Source organism: Grampus griseus (assembly GCF_964374135.1).
Source record: "Grampus griseus genome assembly, chromosome: X".
In the NCBI taxonomy this organism is placed as follows: domain Eukaryota; kingdom Metazoa; phylum Chordata; class Mammalia; order Artiodactyla; family Delphinidae; genus Grampus; species Grampus griseus.
In genome coordinates, this window is record NC_138999.1 from 65322318 (window position 1) to 65345066 (window position 22749).

The 22749-nt window shown below is 38.9% G+C and overlaps 1 long non-coding RNA gene across 1 annotated transcript; it reads left to right on the forward strand.

Annotated features, from left to right (window-relative positions):
* The first annotated feature begins 17431 nt into the window (after positions 1-17431).
* LOC309839566 lies at positions 17432-20969 on the forward strand. The gene is made up of 3 exons (XR_014298519.1): positions 17432-17451; positions 20747-20848; positions 20941-20969. It is a non-coding gene; the product is annotated as an uncharacterized lncRNA (long non-coding RNA).
* The last annotated feature ends 1780 nt before the right edge of the window (positions 20970-22749 follow it).

The window sequence follows — 22749 nt, forward strand, 5'->3', positions numbered from 1 at the left end:
TATAAAGTTCCTTGCCCATGAGGTCTCAGTATATTAGCTTACTTTTTAATACCCTACAGTGCAGGTCTTGGATTTTGTATAGGCTTGGCATGTCTGAATTTTCTTTCCTCTGAGTGCTGGGATAATTCATCCACTCTGTGGCAGGTCTGGTGGACAGATTTGTACTCAAACTGTCTCTGTTCTTTGTTTGGAGTCAGTTACATTACTTTTAAATTTCTTTGTGTGCTTATTATGTACAGAGCAGCAGGACCCTGTGTCAAGCTATGCTGTACTAAAGGTAAGAGTAGTAACAGGAGTGACTAAAACATGGACCCTGGTCTCAAAGAAATTGCTGTCCAGTGAGGGACAGTATAATATGCATAAATGAGTTGATACATAGTAGACTATAATGAGTACCATTAAAGAGATTCAGAAGCAGAACTGTGGGATTAAAGCATCAGAAGATGTTTTGTATATTTGGGAAATCAGAGAAAGCTTCATGGAGGCAATAAGAATGTGAGCTGAATCTTAAAAGATGCATAGAATCCAGCAAGCAAAAAGTGTTGCTATAGGGAGAATGCTGGTTGACAGAGGGAACATCATTGCATTAGAGGCAATCATTTTATTAGAGGCAATGGGGAGCCATTGAAGGATTTTAAGCAGTAGAATAACATGTTCCAAGATGTCCTCCAGAAAGATAACTCTGGCAACAATGCAAGGGACAAACTCAAGCTGGATAGTAAATGTGAGAATAGAGAGAAGGAGATGTTTGTAAGAGATATTTGGGAAGACTTAGTTATTGATTGGATATAGGGAATTGGAGAGAGCCTGGGTAACCAAGAAAATGCTTTTTCCAATAAACAAGATAAGAACTTCAGAAGGATGCTTGCAAAGTGCTGCACTTTTGAGACGTAGGATCCTCAGAGCTAGAAGGGAAATATTATACCTTTAGAAATCTACTTAGCTGAAATATCTCTTTTACAGATTGAAAAATTGAGTACAGATATATGATATGATGTCATCGTTCCAAGATTACTTGATAGCAGAGCTAGGATAGGAACTGAGCTCTCCTGAGGACAAATCTGCTGTTCTTTCCTTGTTACCATGTTGTGTCAGCTTTATAAAAGAATAGGATTGGGGTGTGTGTGTGTGAGTGAGAGGGAGAAGGAGAAAGTTGATACCAACAAATACCATTGACTGAAGGACTGATAGAAATTAAAGGTACCTTAGTGTTCATCTAGTCTAAACATTTCATTTTATAGATGGAAGTTCTGAGGCCCAGAGAGGGGAAATGATTTGTCTGAGGCCACGTAACTGGTAGAGCATGGTTTCTGTATATTTGAGAAATTAAGATCAACACACTTGAAGCTGAGAACAGGCTGTTATAGATACACCACTCTGGGAGAAAATGTCTAAAGAGCCATTTTGCAGGCAAGCCTATGTCCTACAATGCCAGAGTGGAGCCTGGACTGCTGGATAAATAGGAGTCAGCCAGGGAAATCATCATTGCCCCTTGTGAGAACTGGTATTAGTGTACTTCTGTGTAGTGACTACCAATAAATAGTTAAATGACAGGAAAGAAACGTTTATACTGTTTTCCATTATGGGTGTGCCAATTCACATTCCCAACAGTGTACAAGGATTACGTTTTCTCCACATCCTCACCAGAATTTATTATCTCTTGTCTTTTTGATAATAGCCATTCTAACACGTGTGAGGTGGTATCACATTGTGGTTTTGATTTGCATTTCCCTGATGATTAGTAATGTTAAACAAAGGTAACCATGTGTGGTAATGGATGTGTTAATTAACTTGATTGTGGTAAACATTTAACAATGTATATGTATATTAAATCATCATACGTTGTACACCTTAGAAAAGCATCACATTGTACAACCTAAATATATACAATGTTTATTCATCAATCATACCTCAATAAAACTGGAAAAAATTACAGGAGAGACAAATTGGTCATTTTTGAAAGCAAGGGACTTCATTTTTGAGTGAAAAAGCTATATTAGAAAACTTATTTTTTTTTGGCACATTGTGTGACTTGCAGAATCTTAGTTCCCTGACCAGGGATGGAGCCCAGGCCACGGCAGTGAAAGTACTGAGTCTTAACCACTTGACCTCCAGGGAATTCCCTATAATAGAAAACTTCTGCTCTGTAGGTAGAGGGAGGAATAAAGTTTTCTCCCATCTAATTCCTTTCCTAAACATGAGAACATCACAAAAAGATAAAACTAGTGCCTGACACATATATACAATGGAATATTACTCAGCCATAAAAAGAAATGAAATTGAGTTATTTGTAGTGAGGTGGATGGACTTAGAGTCTGTCATACAAAGTGAAGTAAGTCAGAAAGAGAAAAACAAATACCGTATGCTAACACAAATATATGGAATCTAAGGGAAAAAAAAGGTCATGAAGAACCTAGGGGTAAGACGGGAATAAAGACAGACCTACTAGAGAATGGACTTGAGGATATGGGGAGGGGGAAGGGTAAGCTGTGACAAAGTGAGAGAGTAGCATGGACATATATACACTACCAAACATAAAATAGATAGCTAGTGGGGAGCAGCCACATAGCACAGGGAGATCAGCTCAGTGCTTTGTGACCACCTAGAGGGGTGGGATAAGGAGGGTGGGAGGGAGGGAGATGCAAGAGCGAAGAGATATGGGAACATATGTAGATGTATAACTGATTCACTTTGTTATAAAGCGGAAACTAACACACCATTGTAAAGCAATTATACTCCAATAAAGATGTTAAAAAAAAAAACTAGTGCCTGAGAAGTATTCAACATGAAAAAGAAAAGTTTCTTCTTATTTTCCCTTCTAGTACTGCATTTCATATTGCTACCTGAATTCTGCTTTACTTGTTTCTTTCCTCACTTGTCTTTTCCATCCTCCCTCCACCAATCTCTCAGAATCCTTCACCTAGGTCCTTGTAGTAGAACTACAGCTATGCTTTAGGTGTACAAAGGCAGGGAAGAAAGGTACAAAGTAGGCATATGGGTTTGTAGCTGTTTTGCCAAGTGTAAAATCCCCTGGGTTGTGATGTCTATGGCATCATTCTATCCATTTTGTCTGCATTTATCTCTAACTAAAATGGAAAAATAACTTATATATGAAAGAGACAGATTGAAAATTATTTAGTCCTCAGTGGAGAAGAACCAGAGATGTTGAATGAATCAATGATGCATATGTAAGTCTAAGGATGAAATCACTGTAACAACGAAGACTAAAAGAAACCAGAAAGTACAAAGAGGAGACTGTCCAAAAGATCAATAATGGTGCAAGACTTTCAAAGTCTATTCTCTTTCAAATACACAGAAGGTTAAAATTTAAAATTAAGTTAAAGTTTAAAAGAACTTGAAGGCTACAAATGACTTATGTTCACTATTGGTTTACTGTTTAAAATGACTGCATAGCATGGGCCAATTATATGAAAATATATGGAACTTTGCAAATTATCAGGCTATTAAAAAAATCAAATCAATAAATAATCATTGAGTTTCTACTATGTGCAAGATTTATGCTGAATGTTTCAGGATACAACTATTAATAAAATAAGAGCTCTTGTCTTAGAGTTTTACAAATTAATGAAGGGAAGAGGCAGATAGGACCAATGGATGAAAGCTCAATAGCAACATTTAAAGGACTGTTTGAGAAAACACTGGAAGAAATATGACAAGTCAGTGAATGTGAAATCCAAATAAAAAGGACAGTTGTCAGTTTGGAAGTTGCACAAATGCATGCTGGGGTGATCAGCAAAGGTTTTATAGAAGATATGAAATTTGAATTGGGTATTTAAAAAACAATTTAGGTTGGTGGCACGATGGGGGAGTAGAAAGACCCTGAGCTCACCTTCTCTCACAGGCACACAAAAATCACAACTATTTTCAGAACAACCAAAGAAAAAGAAAGTAACCTGCCAGAAAAGATCTACAACTAAAGATATAAAGAAAGAACCACATCTAGACAGGTAGGAGGGGTGAAGTCATGACATAGTCAAGTCCCATAGCCCAGGTTGGGAAATCCACAAAAAGAAGAATAATTATAATTGCAGAGGTTCTCCCAAAGGAGTGAGAGGTCTGAGCCACAGGTTGGGCTCCCCAGCCCAGGAGTCCTGCACTAAGAACTTGAGACCCTAGAGCATTTGACTTTAAAAGCCAGAGGGACTTACTTTCAGGAGTCCCAGAGGGCTGGGGAAAATAGAAACTTTACTCTTAAAGGGTGCACACAAAATCTCACACACTCTGGGACCCAGGGCAGAAGCAGTAATTTTGATAGGAGCCTGGGTCATACCTACCTAATGATCTTAGGGAGTCTCCAGGAGAGACAGGAAGCAACTGCAGCTCAACCTGGGGACATAGATACCAGCAGCAGCCCTTTTTAGGAGCTCCTTCTACCACGTAGACACTGGTGCTGGCAAGCACCATTTTGAAATCCTCACTCTACCTTATTAGCCCCAGAACCCAGCCCTGCCCCCATAACAACCTGTAGGCACCAGTGTTGGGATGCCTCAGGCCAAGCAATTAACTTGGCATGGACATAGCCTCACCCATGAGCAGACAGGCTGCCTTAAGACCCCCTGAACACAATGCAAACCCTGGACACATTCCTGCCCACCAGAGGATGCAGGACCTGACCCCACACATCAGTGCATAGGCACTAGACCTGGGACCCCAAAGCTCTCCAGCCAGAGACCCCAGGATACAGCTCCCTACCCACCAGTGGGCAGGCTCAAGGCCCAGAATGCCCTGAGCCCTGGACCCTCCCTCAAAGGATCCTGCTCTAGCCTTGGGCCTAGCTTTACCCACCAGGGGGCAGACACCAGCCACAAGAAAACCACAGGTCGGCAATCTGCAGTTGCAGTCTACCCACCAGCAGGCCAGACCCTGCCCTGGGACTGGCCGTACCCCAGTCTTGTTCACCAGTGAGCCTTCTCTAGCCTTGAGCCCAGCTTTACCAGCCAGTGGGCAGATAACAGCTGCAAGAAAAATGCAGCCCCACAGCCTATGGACTTGGCCCACCAAAGCAGGCCAGATATTTCCCTGGGACTGGCTGGGCCCTGGCTCCATCTACTAATAAGCCAACACAAGCTTTGGGAAAACACAGACCCCACAGCCAACTCTGTCAGGAACTGGCCCCACCCACTAGCAATCCCACACCAGTTCTGGGAACCCTGGGCCCTACAACCAGACCCTAGGACCTGACTTTCCCCACCAGTAGGCTGGCATTAACCCCATACTTGGATTCACCCATCAGAGGGTGGGCAATAGTCCCAGGGTCTCCTGGACCCTGACTTTGCCCACCAGTAACCCAGCAATAGCCTGGGGCCCCCTGGGATCCAGCCGTGAGTTGCCTTGTGACACGACCCACCAATCAGCAACCAGCAGCCTCCGCAGGAGGCAGGGCCTGACAACTAACCAGACTGGAGGCCAACCAAGCCTACCAGACTGCACACATGGTCAGCCTGTCACAAAAGAAAGACACATGCAGTCTTCATAGGAGAAATCCTTAGAGCGTATAGTTCTGGTGATGAGAGGGGAGAGTGCTACTGGGACTCATGGGACATCTCCTATAGAAGGACACTTCTCCAAGTTTGGGAAATGTAACCACCCGACCAGATACATAAAAATAAAAACAGCAACATACGCAAAATAAGGCAACAGAAGAACATGTTCAAAATGAAGGAACAAGACAAAACCCTAGAAGAAGAGCTAAGTGAAGTAGAGATAGGCAATCTACCTGAGAAAGAGTTCAGGGTAGTGATCATAAAGATGATCAAAAACTTGGGAGAAGAATGGATGTACAGAACGAGAAGTTAGAAGTTTTTAACAAAGAGTTGGAATATGTAAAGAACAACCAAACAGAGATGAAGAAAACAAGAATTGAAATGAAAAATACACTAGAAGAAATCAACAATAGACTAAATGATAGAGAGGAGCAGATCAGGGACCCAGAGTACAGAGTATTGGAAATCACTGATGCTGACGATAAAAAAGAAAAAAAGAATGAAAAGAAATGAGGACGGTTTAAAAGACCCCTGGAAAAACATCAAGTGCACTAGAATTTGCATTGTAAGGGTCCCAGAAGGAGAAGAGAGACAGAAAGGGCCTGAGAACATAACTGAAGACATAATAGCAGAAACTTCTGTAACTTGGAAAAGGAAACAAGCATCCAACTCTAGGAAGCTCAGAGTCACATACAAGATTAAACTAGAGAGGAACACAGCAAGACACATTGTAACTAAAATGGAAAAATTAAAAATAAAGGGAGAATATTAAAAGCATCAAGGGAAAAAAACTAAGTTACACACAAGGGAGCTCCCATAACCCTATCAGCTAACTTTTCAGCAGAAAGTCTGCAAGACAGGAGGGAGTGGCATGATATATCTAAGTGATGAAAGGGAAAAATCTACAACCAAGAATTCTCTACCCAGCATTGCTCTTGTTCAGATTTGAAGGAGAGATCAAAATATTTAGAGACAAGCAAAACCTAAAAGAGTTCACCACCACTAAACCAGCTCCACAACAAATGTTAAATGAACTTCTCTAGGTAAAAAAGAAAAGGCCACAACTAGAAACAAGAAAATTATGAAATGAAAAGCTCACCAGTAAAGGCAAACATACAGGAAATGTAGGAAATAGTCCACACACAAAACTAGTATGGAAGTTAAAAGACAAAAGTAGTAAAATCATCTATATACACAACCGTGATTCCAAACCTATGGGATGAAGCAAAAGCAGTTCTAAGAGGGAAAGTTATAGCAATACAAACTGACTTCAGGAAACAAGAAAAATTTCAAATATATAACCTAAACTTACACCTAATGGAGCTACAAAAAGAAGAACAAATAAAACCCAAAGTAAGTGACACCTTCAAGATAGTGGAGGAGTAATATGTGGAGATCACCTTCCTCCCCACAAATACATCAGAAATACATCTACCTGTGGAACAACTCCTACAGGACACCTACTGAACGCTGGCAGAAGACCTCAGATTTCCCAAAAGGCAAGAAACTCCCCATGTACCTGGGTAGGGCAAAAGAAAAAAGAAAAAAACAGAGAAAAAAGAATAGGGACAGGAACTGCACTTCTCGGAGGAACCTGTGAAGAAGAAAGTTTCCACACACTAGGAAGCCCCTTCACTGGCAGAGACGGGGGGTGGTGGTGGGGGAACTTCGGAGCCCTGGAGGAGAGAGCAGCAACAGGGGTGAAGGGGGCGAAGCGGAGAGGTTTCTGCACAGAGAATCTGTGCCGACCAGCACTCACCAGCCAGAGAGGCTTGTCTGCTCACCTGCCAGAGTGGGTGGGGGCTGGGAGCTGAGGCTCCAGCTTCGGAGGTCAGATCCCAGTGAGGGGACTAGGGTTGGCTGGGTGAACACAGCCTGAAGGGGGCTAGTGCACCACAGTTAGCGGGGAAGGAGTCTGGGAAAAAGTCTGGAACTGCCTAAGAGGCAAGAGACCATTGTTTCAGGGTGCACAAGGAGAGGGGATTCAAAGTACCACCTAAATGAGCTCCAGAGAAGGGCGTGAGCCACGGCAATCAGTGCGGACACAAGAGACTGGCATAAAACGCTAAGGGTGCTGCTGCAGCCACCAAGAAGCCTGTGTGTAAGCACAGGTCACTAGCCACACCTCCCCTCCTGGGAGCCTGTGCAGCCTGCCATTGCCAGGGTCCCGTGATCCAGGGACAACTTCCCCAGGAGAACAAATGGTGCCACCACAGGCTGTTGCAACGTCATGCCAGCCTCTGCTGCTGCAGCCTCACCCTGCATTCCGTACCCCTCCCTACCCCCGGCCTGAGTGAGCCAGAGCCCCCTAATCAGCTGCTACTTTAACTGCATCCTATCTGAGTGAAGAAAAGATGCCCTCAGGCGACCTACATGCAGAGGCAGGGCCAAATCCAAAGCTGAACCCCAGGAGTTGTGCGAACGAAGAAGACAAAGGGAAATTTCTCCCAGCAGCCTCAGGAGCAGCAGATTAAATCTCCACAATCAACCTGATGTACCCTGCATCTATGGAATACCTGAATAGACAACGAATCATCCCAAAATTGAGGTGGTGGACTTTGGGAGCAATTGGAGACATGGGGTTTGCTTTCTGCATCTAATTTGTTTCAGGTTTTATGTTTATCTTACCTTAGTATTTAGAGTTTATTATCATTGGTGCATTTGTTTATTGATTTGGTTCCTCTCTTCCTTTTTTATAAATATATGTATATATATATATATATATATTTATTTTTCCTTTTGGTCAGTTTGTAAGTGTGTATGGGTAGGCTTCTTTGTGTGATCTTGTCTGTATAGTTTTGCTTTTACCCTTTGTCCTAGGGTTCTGTTTGTCTTTTGTTTTTCTTCTTAGTATAGTTTTTAGTGCTTATTATCATTGGTGGATTTGCTTTTTGTTTGGTTCCTCTCTTCTTTCCTTTCTTTTTCTAAATTACTTTTTAATTTATTTTATTTTTACTAATTAAAAATTATTTTAATAACTTTGTTTTATTTTATTTTTTTCTTTCATTCTGTTTTTCTCCCTTTTCTTCTGAACCTTGAGGCTGACAGGGTCTTGGTGCTCTGGCCGGGTGTAAGGCCTGTGCCACTGAGGTGGGAGAGCTGAGTTCAGGAGGACCATGAAAGACCTCCTGACCTCACATAATATCAAACAGCAAAAGCTCTCCCAGAGATCTCCATCTGAATGCTAAGACCCAGCTCCACTCAACGACCAGCAAGCTACAGTGCTAGACACCCTATGCCAAACAAAGAGCAAGACAGGAGCAAAACCCCAACCATTGGCAGACAGGCTGCCTAAAATCATAATAAGGTCACAAACACTCCAAAACACACCACCAAAGGTGGTCCTGCCTAACAGAAAGAGAAGATCCAGCCTCATCCACCAGAACACAGGTACGAGTCCCCTCTACCAGGAAGCCTACACAACCCACTGAGACAACCTTAGCCACTGGGGGCAGACACCAAAAACAACGGGAACTATGAGCCTGCAGCCTGTGAAAAAAAGGAGACCCCAAACACAGTAAGTTAAACAAAATGAGAAGACAGAGAAACACACAGCAGATGAAGGGGCGAGGTAAAAACCCACCAGACCAAAGAAATGAAGAGGAAATAGGCAGTCTACATGAAAAACAATTCAGAGTAATGATAGTAAAGATGATCCAAAATCTTGAAAATAGAACAGAGAAAATACAAGAAATGACTAACAAGGACCTGGAAGAACTAAAGAGCAGACAAACAATGATGAACAACATGATAAATGGAATTTAAAATTATCTAGAAGGAATCAATAGCAGAATAACTGAGGCAGAAGAACGGATAAGTGACCTGGAATATAAAATAGTGGAAATAACTACCGCAGAGCAGAATAAAGAAAAAAGAATGAAAAGAATTGAGGACAGTCTCAGAGACAACTGGGACAAAATTAAATGCAACAACATTTGAATTATAGGGGTCCCAGAAGAAGAAGAGAAAAAGAAAGGAATGAGAAAATATTTGAAGAGATTATAGTTGAAAACTTCCATAATATGGGAAAGGAAATAGTCAATCAAGTACAGGAAGTGCAGAGAGGCCCAAGCAGGATAAAACCAAGGAAAAACATGCCATGACACATATTAATCAAAGTATGAAAAATTAAATAAAAAAAATATCAAAAGCAGCAACAGAAAAGCAACAATTGACATACAAGGGAATCCCCATAAGGTTAACAGGTGATCTTTCTGCAGAAACTCTGCAAGCCAGAAGAGACTGGCAGGACATATTTAAAGTGATGAAAGGGAAAAACCTACAACCAAGATTACTCTACCCAGGAATGGTCTCATTCAGATTCGACAGAGAAATTAAAACCTTTACAGACAAGCAAAAGCTAAGAGAATTCAGCACCACCAAACCAGCTTTACAACAAATGCTAAAGGAACTTCTCTAGGCAGGAAACACAAGAGAATGAAAAGACCTACAATAACAAGCCCAAAACAATTACGAAAATGGTAATAGGAACATACATATTGATAATTACCTTAAATGTAAATGGATTAAATGCTGCAACTAAAAGACATAGACTGGCTGAATGGATACAGAAACAAGACCCATATATATGCTGTCTACAAGAGACCTACTTCAGACTTAGGGACACATACAGACTGAAAGTGAGTGGATGGAAAAAGATATTCCATGCAAATGGAAATCAAAAGAAAACTGGAGTAGCAATTCTCCTATCAGACAAAATAGACTTTAAAATAAAGACTATTACAAGAAGAAGACTTTAAAATAAAGACTATTACAATCCAAGAAGAAGATATAAAAACTGTAAACATTTATGCACCCAATATAGGAGCACCTCAATACATAAGTCAAATGCTAACAGCCATAAAAGTGGAAATCAACAGTAACACAATCATAGTAGCGGACTTTAACACCCCACTTTCACCAATGGACAGATCATCCAAAATGAAAATAAATAAGGAAACACAAGCTTTAAATGATACATTAAACAAGGTGGACTTAATTTTTATTTATATGACATTCCATCCAAAAACAACAGAATACACTTTCTTCTCAAGTACACATGGAACATTCTCCAGGATAGATCATACCTTGGGTCACAAATAAAGCCTCAGTAAATTTAAGAAAATTGAAATTTTATCAAATATCTTTGCTGATCACAGTGCTATGAGACTAGATAGCAATTACAGGAAAACAATCTGTAAAAAATACAAACACATGGAGTCTAAACAATGCACTACTAAACAACCAAGAGATCACTGAAGAAATCAAAGAGGAAATAAAAAAATACCTAGAAACAAATGGCAATGAAACACAACGATCCCCTATCAAACTACAAATGGCATTTTTCACAGAACTAGAACAAAATATTTCACAATTTGTATGGAGACACAAAAGACCCCGAAGAGCAAAAACAATCTTGAGAAAGAAAAATGGATCTGGTGGAATCAAGCTCCTGGACTTCAGACTATACTACAAAGCTACAGTAATCAAGACAGTATGGTACTGGCACAAAAACAGAAATCTAGATCAATGGAACAGGATAGAAAGTCCAAAGAAAAAGCCACACACATATGGCCACCTTATTTTTGATAAAGGAGGCAAGAATATACAATGGAGAAAAGGCAGCCTCTTCAATAAGTGGTGCTGGGAAAACTGGACAGCTACATGTAAAAGAATGTAATTAGAACACTCCCCAACACCGTACACAAAAATAAACTCAAAATCAATTAAAGAGGTAAATGTAAGGCCAGACACTATCAAAGGCTTAGAGTAAAACATAAGCAGAACACTCTATGACATAAATCACAGCAAGATCCTTTTTGACCACCTCCTAGAAAAATGGAAATAAAAACAAAAATAAACAAATGGGACCTAATGAAACTTGAAAGCTTATGCACAGCAAAGGAAACCATAAACAAGACCAAAAGACAACCCTCAGCATTGGGGAAAATATTTGCAAAGGAAACAACTGACAAAGGATTTATCTACAAAATTTACAGGCAGCTCATGTAGCTTGATATCAGATCAACAAAAAACCCAATCAAAAAATGGGCAGAAGACCTAAATAGACATTTCTGCAAAGAAGATATACAGATTGCCAACAAGCACATGAAAGGGTGCTCAACCTCACTAATCATTAGAGAAATGTAAATCAAAGCTGCAGTGAGGTATCACCTCACACCAGTCAGAATGGCCATCATCAAAAAATCTATAAACAATAAATGCTGGAGAAGTTGTGGAGAAAAGGGAACACTCTTGCACTGTTTGTGGGAATATAAATTGATACAGCCACTATGGAGAACAGTATGGAGGTTCCTTAAAAATCTAAAAATAAAACTACTGTATGATCCAGCAATCCCACTACTGGGCATATACCCTGAGAAAACCATAATTCAGAAAGAGTCATGTACCACAATATTCATTACAGCTCTATTTACAATAGTTAGCACATGTAAGCAGCCTCAGTGTCCATCGACAGATGAATTGATAAAGAAGATGTGTCACATATTTACAATGGAATATTACTCAGCCATAAAAAGAAAGGAAATTGAGTTATTTGTAGTGAGGTGGATTGACCTAGAGTCTGTCATACAGAGTGAAATAAGTCAGAAAGAGAAAAACAAATACCATATGCTAACACATATATATGGAATCTAAAAAAAAGAAAAATGGTTATGAAGAACCTAGGGGCAGGACAGGAATAAAGACCCAGACATAGAGAATGCACCTGAGGACATGGGGAGGAGGAAGGGTAAGTTGGGACAAAGTGAAAAAGTGGCATTGACATATATATACTACCAAATGTAAAATAGATAGCTAGTGGGAAGCAGCCACATAGCACAGGGGGATCAGCTCACTGCTTTGTGACCGCCTAGAGGGGTGGGATAAGGAGGGTGGGAGGGAGACACAAGTGGGAGGAGATATGGGAATATATGTATATGTATAGCTGATTCACTTGGTTATAAAGCAGAAACTGTGACACCATTGTAAAGCAATTTTACTCCAATAAAGATGTTGAAAAAAAAAGAAAAAAACAAAAAAAACTCCCCAGAAACAGCAACAACAAAAAAATTGTGTAGGCTTTATAGCATATTGTTGAATCTGGTTCTTAAATTCAGTTTTATAATCCTTTGGTTGCCTTTTGGTTGGATGTTTAATCTATCCGATTTAATGTTATTATTGATATGGTTGTAATTTTGATACCATTTTGTTTTTTGTTTTCTATATGGCTCATGAATATTTTTGTCTTATCTTCCTCTTTACCGTTTGTCTTTGTCTTGAATGGCTATTTCCTAGTGTAACTTTTTCATTGTTTTAAAGATTTTTACTGTATTTTTGAGGTTTTTCTTAGTGGTTGCTCCTGTGTTTCCAATATTTAGCTTAACTTATCAAACACTACCTCAGATTTATAGTAACTACTTCCAAAAAACTTGCGTTTTGATTTGGCTTCTCTATTGTTACCTTTGATGTCTAGGTAAGTCAATTTTTCCTTATGCCTTTGAGAGTTAGTCTGTGACTTAAGGTCTCATATTAACAGATCTAAATCCAGAAATTTTCAAACCTTAGAAGGGTTCAAAAACCACACATTCTGTTAGGAATTTGTCAGCTTCTAGTGAGCAGTTTGCATTACAAAACACAGGTCTTTATGTTTGCTCATGAACAAGATATTTTGTGCAGAGTTGTAAGTGTTCTATCAAAAGAAGATGTGATTATGATTATTCGCCTGGAAATTGGTAGAATTAATGGAAGAATTACTAGCTGTGTGGCTTTGGGCAAGTCACTTAACCTTTCTGTGCCTGATTTATCTTAAGTATAAAACAAGAATAATAACAGTAACTACAACATGGCATTGTTGTGCAAATTAGGTAAATGAATATAGGTAAAGCACTTAGAATATTGCCAGGCATATAGTAATGCTCTAGAAAAGTTTTCTATTATTATTATTATTACCTTGACATTTTTCTAACCTCTATCAAGCATTCAAGGCTTCTGGGTACTTTACAAAGCTCTTTGGAAAAAGTATTCATTTTCTCCACCCACCAACCCCATCTATAGCTGTGGGAAGTTGCTATTATCTAAGCCTGTTCAGTTAGTGAGAAGGAAATCCCAGTTTCCAGAGCAACAGCTAAGAGGTGATGGTGCTTCAGTGTGAAAGATGAGCTAAAAAATCTTCCAGGGACTGTGCTTGAAAAAATATTTTCTGCCCTTTCAGTGATGTAGTATCCAGTGTTATGAACTGGTTTGGAACTTAACCTTGTGGTCCCTTTCTCCCATTGAAGCAAAAAAAAAAAAAAAAAAAAAGACTGTATTAAAAAGAAAGTCTGTAAGATTCAGGATCTCGCTTGTTTTATGACAGGTTTCAAGATATCTGATAATTAATGCAAAATAAGTAATTAAATGGCTTCCCTTCCTAGAACACTGCCCAGGTTTATATAGGCACTGTGTTCATTTAAAGAATATGAGGGTGTTCAAAATTGTTAGATGGACCCTAAGCCATAGGCATAGTTAAAATCCTTTTGTTACATTTATACTGTTTCTAAGGAAACTAGAATAGTTTTGAGTCTCTGGCACTTGGGGCGAATTCATCCAGGCCTTTGATATTGTTGGCAGAAAGAAAAAATGATTTGGGTTTGGAGTGTTAAGGTCTTAAGCATCTGGCTGTTCTTTTTCAAGTGTGTAAATTCCCAGTTGGAAGTTAGTCATATTTTAGTTACTTTCTTTTCAAACAGATAAAAAAATGAAATTTACACTCTCCCAGGTAGTTTTGAGCGCACTTTTTCAGCTGCATATTCATTCCCCTGCTCTCCTGGTAGACATTTTTTTAAAATGACATTTTGGGTTAAGTTGTGTGGCTATAAACTGGCTGTTTGGGGAACACCTTGGAGAAGCTTTCATGTTCCCCCTTCCACCTTACAAATATTAGAGCAAGCATAACCAGAATGTTCACAGTGAGGATTTTGAGGTGAGAGCAGAAGGAGATGACAGTGGATAATCTTCAGTACTTTCTTGTTCATAGGACTTTTTTTCCTTATGTGTTTGTACTCTTTGTTGTAAAATAACACCTTGATGTGGACTTGTTTGTAAAGGGATGAAATGGCACAGGTTTCCACCTGATGCGTAAAACAAGACAAGACAAAACAAAACAAGTAACACACTGCTGCTCTGCTTAGGCAAGAGAGAAGAGTTTTTGAGAACACTACTAATAGTAATTTTGAATTACGTAGATATAGACCCTATCCTCTTGGAGTTTGCAGTTGGGAGAGACTGACAATCAAATTATCACACAAATAAAAAAATTCACAGCATCACGTAAACTTATACCTGTGATGAATGCAATGAAGAAAAGGTGGATATGACCTGAACTAGGGGTTAAGGAAAGGTTCCCTGAAGACATGATTACTGGGATAATTTCTGAAGGAGGAGTAAGAATTACCTTGGTGAAGGGGAGGCTAGAGAGGGGGAGAGTGTTACAGGCAAGGGGACTAGCATGTAGAAATGTCTATGGTGTGAGAGATCATATCTCATTCTAGGAAGATGAAGTAGGTCAGTGAGGCTGGAACTCAGGTAGAGAAAGAGTGATGCTAGAAGGGCATCTGACCCAGTGATATGATAAACAACCTGGGAGTCATTTGTGAGATTAATCAGAAAGGTACTTGAATACCTTAAGGAGAAATGAAAGCAGATGAATTGGAAGACTGAGGAATATTAATCCAAAGAGGAGAATAATAATGAGCTGGTCATACATACAGATAGACAGTGACCACGACTATTAAGTTGACTTTAATCAGTGTAGTGCATTGAGTTGCTACAATTGAGCACTTCTGAAAAAAGCTCTTCTCATTACCCATTTTTTCTCTTCACAAACCAGTTTCATCTTCACCTTGATTCACTTTACACCTACTGCATTTTATCACTTGTGTCTGGACACCTGAAAAGATTTTTCCTTTTCTTGGCTTATTTAAATACTAATTATCCATCAAGGTCCAGATCAAATTCCATCTCCTCCAGGAAACCCTTCTGGACTTATCCATGGGACTTCAGCCTCTGATCCATTACAAAACTTACTCTCCATACAATAACTTTAATAGTTTTCAAAATTTGCCTTTGCTACTCACTCTTTCATGTGTCTTGTGTCCCCAGCTAGACTGTGAGGCACTTCAGGGCAGTGACTGTGTCTTTCTCTTGTAGACTGATAAATATGCCAAGGACTGATCCAGGCCCAGAGTGGATGAATGACCACTTGTGGAGACATAGCCAATTCAGCAACTGACAGAAATAGACATACCTGAGATAAGTGGAGAGGGGAACAGAAAGAGCAGAGACTGCGGGTGGGGGAGAGAGGAAACGATAGAGAAAGTGCTTTTTAGAATAAGTCACTAGTAATGAGGCTAGTATCAGCTTCACACTCACTTATTTACTAGCCTTGACTCTTAGTGAGAACAGCCACAATAGAGCTGTAGAAAGAGGGAGAATAAACAAACATGAAGCATGCCTTATTTGGGAGGCAGCTTAATTACACAGATTGAGGTTTTGAAGCAGTCAGAGGATCCCTCAATTCTCCAGGAGCACCGCTCTGCCCAGAGTAAGAAAGCACCTTATCCTTGGCCCAAGAGTTACAGAGAAGGGGGAGGGGTTGCTGTTGGTGGTAGTATTGGCAGTGAGTGGAGGTAGAGGAGAGAAGAATGAAGGGAACTGGCAGAAGGGAAGAGCTAGCAATGAAGTTACAGTTAGGTGAATGAATTTCTGCAACAAATTCAGATCAAAGAGAAGGAGGGAAGGAGAAAAAATTAGGAGGAAAAGAAAGCAGTGTGAGCAACCAAGGCAGTAAACCTATAAGAAAAGAACTTGCCCAGGGGGAAATAAGTATACAGTTGAAGATAACTTCCTATTATAAACAAATTGCATCTGTACTATTTATTTTGGGTTTTAGCAAACCTCTGAAAAATCTCATGGTAATTAGATGTCCTGCCAGGCAGTTATTTAAGAGAAGCGTAGACCCTCCTTTTGCCACAGAGCACTCCCTAGTGCATTGAAGGTGGGTAGTAGAGCTCTGGGACCCCAGCACATCTCCATCTGAGGGCACTGCACTGGCCTAAGTGAGTATAGTATTAAATTTTATTTTATTGTGGTGGGGGGGGTTTAATTTTGCATAGTATAATAGGAATGTATTTACGGTACCAATCACTTTTGCCTTTCCCCGCCCCCTACTTATTATTAAGATTTTTATTGTAATTATTTTAATAAAGTTGGAACAAACATGGGCTGCTCATAAGTGAAACACTCCTCCCAGTTTGGAGTTTCGTCTCCTCCTCATTAGAATTGTAAGAGGGTGGGGGAGGATAGCCGTCCTGCATCAAAGACAGGCACAAAGGCTTTCTCTGCGGATTAATTGGTCAGGAAAGACACTTTTAATATTGTGAAGTGGCACTTAAGCCGCCAATTCTTGACTGTGAAAACTGCTTTTCCTGGGCAATGCTCTTTAAGGAAAAACTTCTTCAGTCCAGTGATTGGTGACTGAGGGAACGATGGAGCACAGGGTACTGGGCGGGATTTCTGCTCCTAATAATGCCTCCTTATCCAATGAAAAGCATTTCCTATTGAGACCCCCAAGAGTTCCCCCGGCCCTACGCTCCGGCCCGGACTTTGGGCCTTTTCTTGCGTCCTGTTTGTTAAAGGCATGCCAGCTACAGCATTCAAGAGGGCCGTTCCTTAACAAAGGGAAAGAGATAAATGTAAATAAGCTCACATTTTCAGAATGAGCAGTTTGCTGTAAGAAGCTTCGGCAGCCCAGTGTCTGCTGCTTTGGGCTGGGCTAACCTTTCCCTGTAAAAAAGAATAATAGATTAAAATATGCACTTCTAAAGTGCGAGTTGCCCGTTTACATGTTTATTAGCTAATTGTCTACAGGCATGAGCACACTCTCTCATCTAGCACACTCTTTCTTGGGGTAAGTCTCTTTGAGAAAGATTTGATTCGGGCGTTTGGTGGTGGGGGGATGGCATAACAAACTTCAGTGGAAACACTGATGCTTAGAGTGTTTGGGGAAAGAAGTTAGATTTCAACTCTGAAGTGCTGAACAGGGATCTTCGAGTCGAATGGTTAAAAAAAAAGCAGGAATTTCTATTGTTTTGGCAATAATACTGTTTCAGTGGAAGAGATACAAGATTTTCAGGCTGTTGTTTCATGTAAACACAGTTGTCCTAAAGAGATGATTTAAAAATCACAGAGTAGAGCAATTTAGAAATTCTTTTGGCTAGCTTTATATTTCTTTGGTTTACAATTGATTGTGAGCTAATGTGGCTTCTATTTTGATGAGGTTTCTTCTAGTAAAACTATACAGCAGCGTGCCTTTGATGCCTAATTGATTTATGGAGAATGTGACATTTGTTATATTGAATAATTCATGAACTAGACCATAAAGGAAGAAACACATTTCAATGAAAAACTAATTCTGGCATAAATGGAATTTGCCCTTATATGTGAACTTAAGTGCTATTTTCCATACAAATGCAATAATGTGACATATTTAAAATTCTCTTCTTGTATATCCTGAATATTTTTAAGATTTTTACTTACAAGATTTTGTTGAATTGATTTTTGAATTGTATTTTGAATTGTATTTTGGTTACTTTGTTTTAGGAAATTGAGCAATGTAATTTATTATTATTCCACTGTGGAAAAGACCAGACAAATTAGAAGATTAGAACATTTCAGAGCTTGGTGGGGTTATTCACTTTGCTACCTTACCAAATTATACCAGCTTTCTTTTTCCTTGACCAACATGAAGACAACAATAATAACCTAAGCTCCAAATTATTCAGTGGCTTTGAAACATGTTTATTTTTCAGAATAAAATTTCAAATAACATATCCCATCAACATAGATTGTAAATCCTTTTGCCTTGTCACAGATGAAATGTGCTGTTCCTATAAAGGATGAGTTCAGCTGATACACTTGATGGCAGCTACACTCTAAAGCATCTCCTGCTAATCAGAGATGCAAATCAAAGCCCTATTGGAATAATCAGACCTGCCTTTCAGAATGTGTACTCACAAAAGTTAAAGAGAGGACTGGGAATATGCCCTACAGAAACACTCAGGCCAAGTTTAGCTAAAGCTTGATCTATTCAATTCCATTTGACAGAAAATGTAATGAGAATTGTTGCCCTTACTGTGATAAGGCTTAATTGTATAGTTGCCTTTTTTTTCTCAGTGTATGGTCATTGTGTATAGTCTACTCTTGGCCTTCTTACAGGGGAGGAAAAAACTCACTAATGTGTTTGTGAATACTAGTACTGAAAATTGGGAGCTTAATAGGAGTTTACCTACCATTTGGAATCAATCCTCACTTTTAGTAGATAAGTAATTAGAGCAAGGCATGGGATAAGTAGTCTACTGATTCTCTATAGTTATGTTCTGAAGTATTTCGATAACCTTATATTTTGAGGAGAGAGGTCACTGGGGAACAGGTAGAGAAGGTCAAGGATTAAGACCTAGACAATTAGAGCTGATATGGGCATAAGGACAGAGGATGAGGAAAATGAGGATATTAGGGAGACTTTACGATATAAATGGCAGCTTGATCTGTGATCCTTAGCTTCTGACAATAATTAATAATATTTACTTCTGATACTAAAATAAATCTAAAATACATATGGTGATGGATGTTGACTAGACTTACTGTGATGATCATTTCACAATATATACAAATATCGATTGAATCATTATATTATACACCTGAAACTAATATAATGTTATATGTAAATTATACATCAATTAAAAAATAAATCTAGCAATAATTTCATTGAGTCTAATAAAAATTAATTCCCCTTATCTCAGACTTAGAGGGATTAAAAAAATTTTTTTGCAGTGACAAATGGGAACAGGTAAAAACACTGACAGGAGGGAACAGCCAGTGAGGCCACACTGCCATAACATGAGTTGAAGGCTGCTATTAATCAAGGAAAAGATGGAAGGAGAAGAGAAACTGAGGTACAGAAAGGGACTATGACTTGGTCTCACACAGTTAGCTAGTGATGTGCCTGGACGTGGCTATATTGAATTAACACCAAATATGAAAATTTCTGGGTATTTGAACTTCCTGGTTTGCTTTGATTCTAAACAAAAAGAAGTTTTCTTTATAATCTGTATCAATTGTGAAAGCCATAAAAGAAAGAAATGTTAATGCTTCTGTCTTTCTTTAAGATAAACCAGTAAAATAATATTAATTTCATTCCAGGAATACTGCTCTCTGGAGGAGTGTGAAAATCAATTCTCCTTAATGTTAAGGTGATCTCAAATATATTTTAAATTATCTAATGATTTTATTTTTTAAGTTTTGATTCCCTTAGATTAGAGAAAAATTATTTCAGGAGAGTTGAAGCATAGCAGTCTGCTTCGTTTAGGCCACCTTCAGAAGAGGGTGAGATGTGATGATAGTGTAAGTTTGCCACTAGCAGATGATTCTACTTTATAGGCAGTAAGTGAGTAGGGTTCAAATTCAGTTGCTACCTGTATGAATTCCACTGCAGAGTATTTCTGGTTCTATACCAGTATTTTGGGTAGAATTGTGATTTGAAGATATTACAGACATACTATATTAGGTTGGCCTAGAACATCCTAGTAGAGGGAGCAGTGATTGTCAGTGTGCTAACTGAAGTAATTGAAGACTTGCTCATATCACTATAGTTCAGGGAAGAAAGAAATCCAGCTGGGTTGGGGGTGTTAGAGACAAGGCAGTAAGGTCTCTACCTGTTGTTCCAGTCTTCTTTCCTCTTCTCCTATCAAGGCTCCTGCCCAATAGTAACAGTTGCTGCCAGGGAAAAAGAAAATAAAATAAAACAGAAAAAACCCACAAAGAACCAATACAACTTCAGGCCAAATAAATCTTTGTTCAGTTATTTTTAATGTAATGTATTACCTTATAAAGTGGAAGAAGTATTTTTATGCCTTTTGTCACTAGTTATCTTTAAGTGATTATAAGTTACATAAACTCATGGACTTTATGTGTGTCAATATAACTAACAAAATATGACATAGCAGTAACAAGCTTTGAAAATAAAATGTTATCTGCAACTCTGTAATAATGAAATCCAAAGCATTTAGATACCATTTTAAAATATGTTGGCTCTCATTTACTCTGATTTATATCATGTAATATATTTCTTTACCTTATATTTTGGTATACATTTTATTGAAAAGCTCTCTCCATGGCACACTATTGTGAGTAATTCTATTTCACAGCATCCATTGGAGGAAATCTCTAACCACAGTACCTCCAGAAAGTTCATTGATCACCCAAGTCTTGGATAAAATTGGTTCCAGAATTTGGTTTGAACTAATGTGGTGAGTACCACTGTCCTGGTAATAACTTTCTCTAAAATTCTTAATTTTATTCTCCAACACTTTTTCTAACCAGTGCTTCCAATTTATTATAGGTTATATGATCCAAAAATCCAGAATGAACGGAAGAGTTGTAATTGTTTATTATAATCCAGGCAGGTATGATGTAAAAGAATATTGATTCTTTGGTTTAAACCTTCTCTGCCACTGGTATATGCCTTTAGCAGTGGGAGACATGGCTTTTGCTCATACTATCAGGATCAGTATCCAAGTATATCAGATGAATTGGTATGCAAATTGGTAACTAATTTATCTGTTCAACTATGTGAAATAAAGCCAGATTCCTAGCTGGAATTTAAGAGCCTCACAGGATTTGCAAATGGGCTCTTTTAGGAATATCTAATTTTTTTCCCCCAAAAGGTCTGGGGCTTCTGCTGAGATGAGATATTAAGTCTGAAGACTCTAGACAATTTCATTAGATTAGGTTGAGCAATTTGTCTACAGTTGTCTTACTCTATAACTTACTCTTAGGGAAAATTCTACTTTAGTAGGGTTGATGCAAACTTTGGTCCCATCATATTGAGCACTAAACCACATTATTTTCCAAAAATTAGACTGTGTTATCAAGTGAAGTGTTAGTGAGAGACTGGAATATTTTTTGGTGAAAAAAATTAAGTTAAACACTGAGGATAGGAACTGCTCAGATTAGGGCCTGTGTCAATTTCCTCCTCTTTTCAAATAAAGTAGGGGGACAAAACAGCCATAATAATCTTAGTGTGAACCAAATTTAACATAGAGAGCCTTTTTCAAAAGGATATTTCTTGCATAAAAATAAATGAGGACAAAAAAATAAAGTAAACGAGCTTGTCAGTCTAAACATTTGACACAGAGAGAGGCTTGTTTGAGATGAGACCTGATATAGATCAATTTCCCAGCTCAATTCTAGAGTGAAACATTTACCTATGATTTCCTCCATATGTAATTTTATAAGGCTAGGTTGTGTTTTGAAAACTATTATGAAACAGCAGCCAATGCATAGGAACATCAATTGGAACCGTGTGAATGATTGTGATCTGTGTTTGTGACTTGGCCTAGAAAATTTCCTTAAGGAGTCTTCTCTGTTAGCAGCCACTCATCTGAGGAGTGGCAGTCTAGACATATTCCCTATTACTCCAGCAGGATGGTTTTAATCTGTATTTTTGCAACATTTTTGTATTTTTTAGTTTGCTTCACTGCTAGATATTTATAGAAAGGACACAATAGGTTTCAGCTTCCTCCGAAAACTATTGTGTCAGTGTTCCTAAACTTCGACCAGTAGAAAGAGGAAATGCTCTGGGGATCAGAAGCACTCTGATCTGACCCAAGCTCATTAAAAAGGGAACAAAGCAAGAAAATTTAAGTATACTCTGCCTTCAAGGCCTTGCCTCCCTGAGTTCTGGATTGTCTTCTGTGGGGAACAAAAGCAAGCCAGCCTTTCTAGGCTACTGGGCATATGCCAGAAATTAGAGCTTTGTTTCCAATGTATCACCTGAAAATTTAGCACTTAGTGAAGTAATTTAGGTATTCATCTTTATAGGGCAAAAAGGCTAACTCTACTTCCTCCAGGAGCCCAAAAGACTGAAAACATGGTATATTTCATTATGATTAGAATTTTTTTATAAGGGAAAAACATTGTGAACACTACTATGAACTGCCTATACTGGCTCCATATGTGTAGGTCAAAGTTAAAAATTCAGCAAGGGTTAGATTTCTCTTTGGTCAACCTCCAGGTGACCTGCTTCCTGTCCATTGTCACTGAAAATACATGCAATCAGCACTCTGAACCCTTAGGTGATTAATTGTTAAAATAATTGGCTGTAAAGGTCTTCACAAGATAATAGTCTAATGCTACTTGCAGTGAAAGA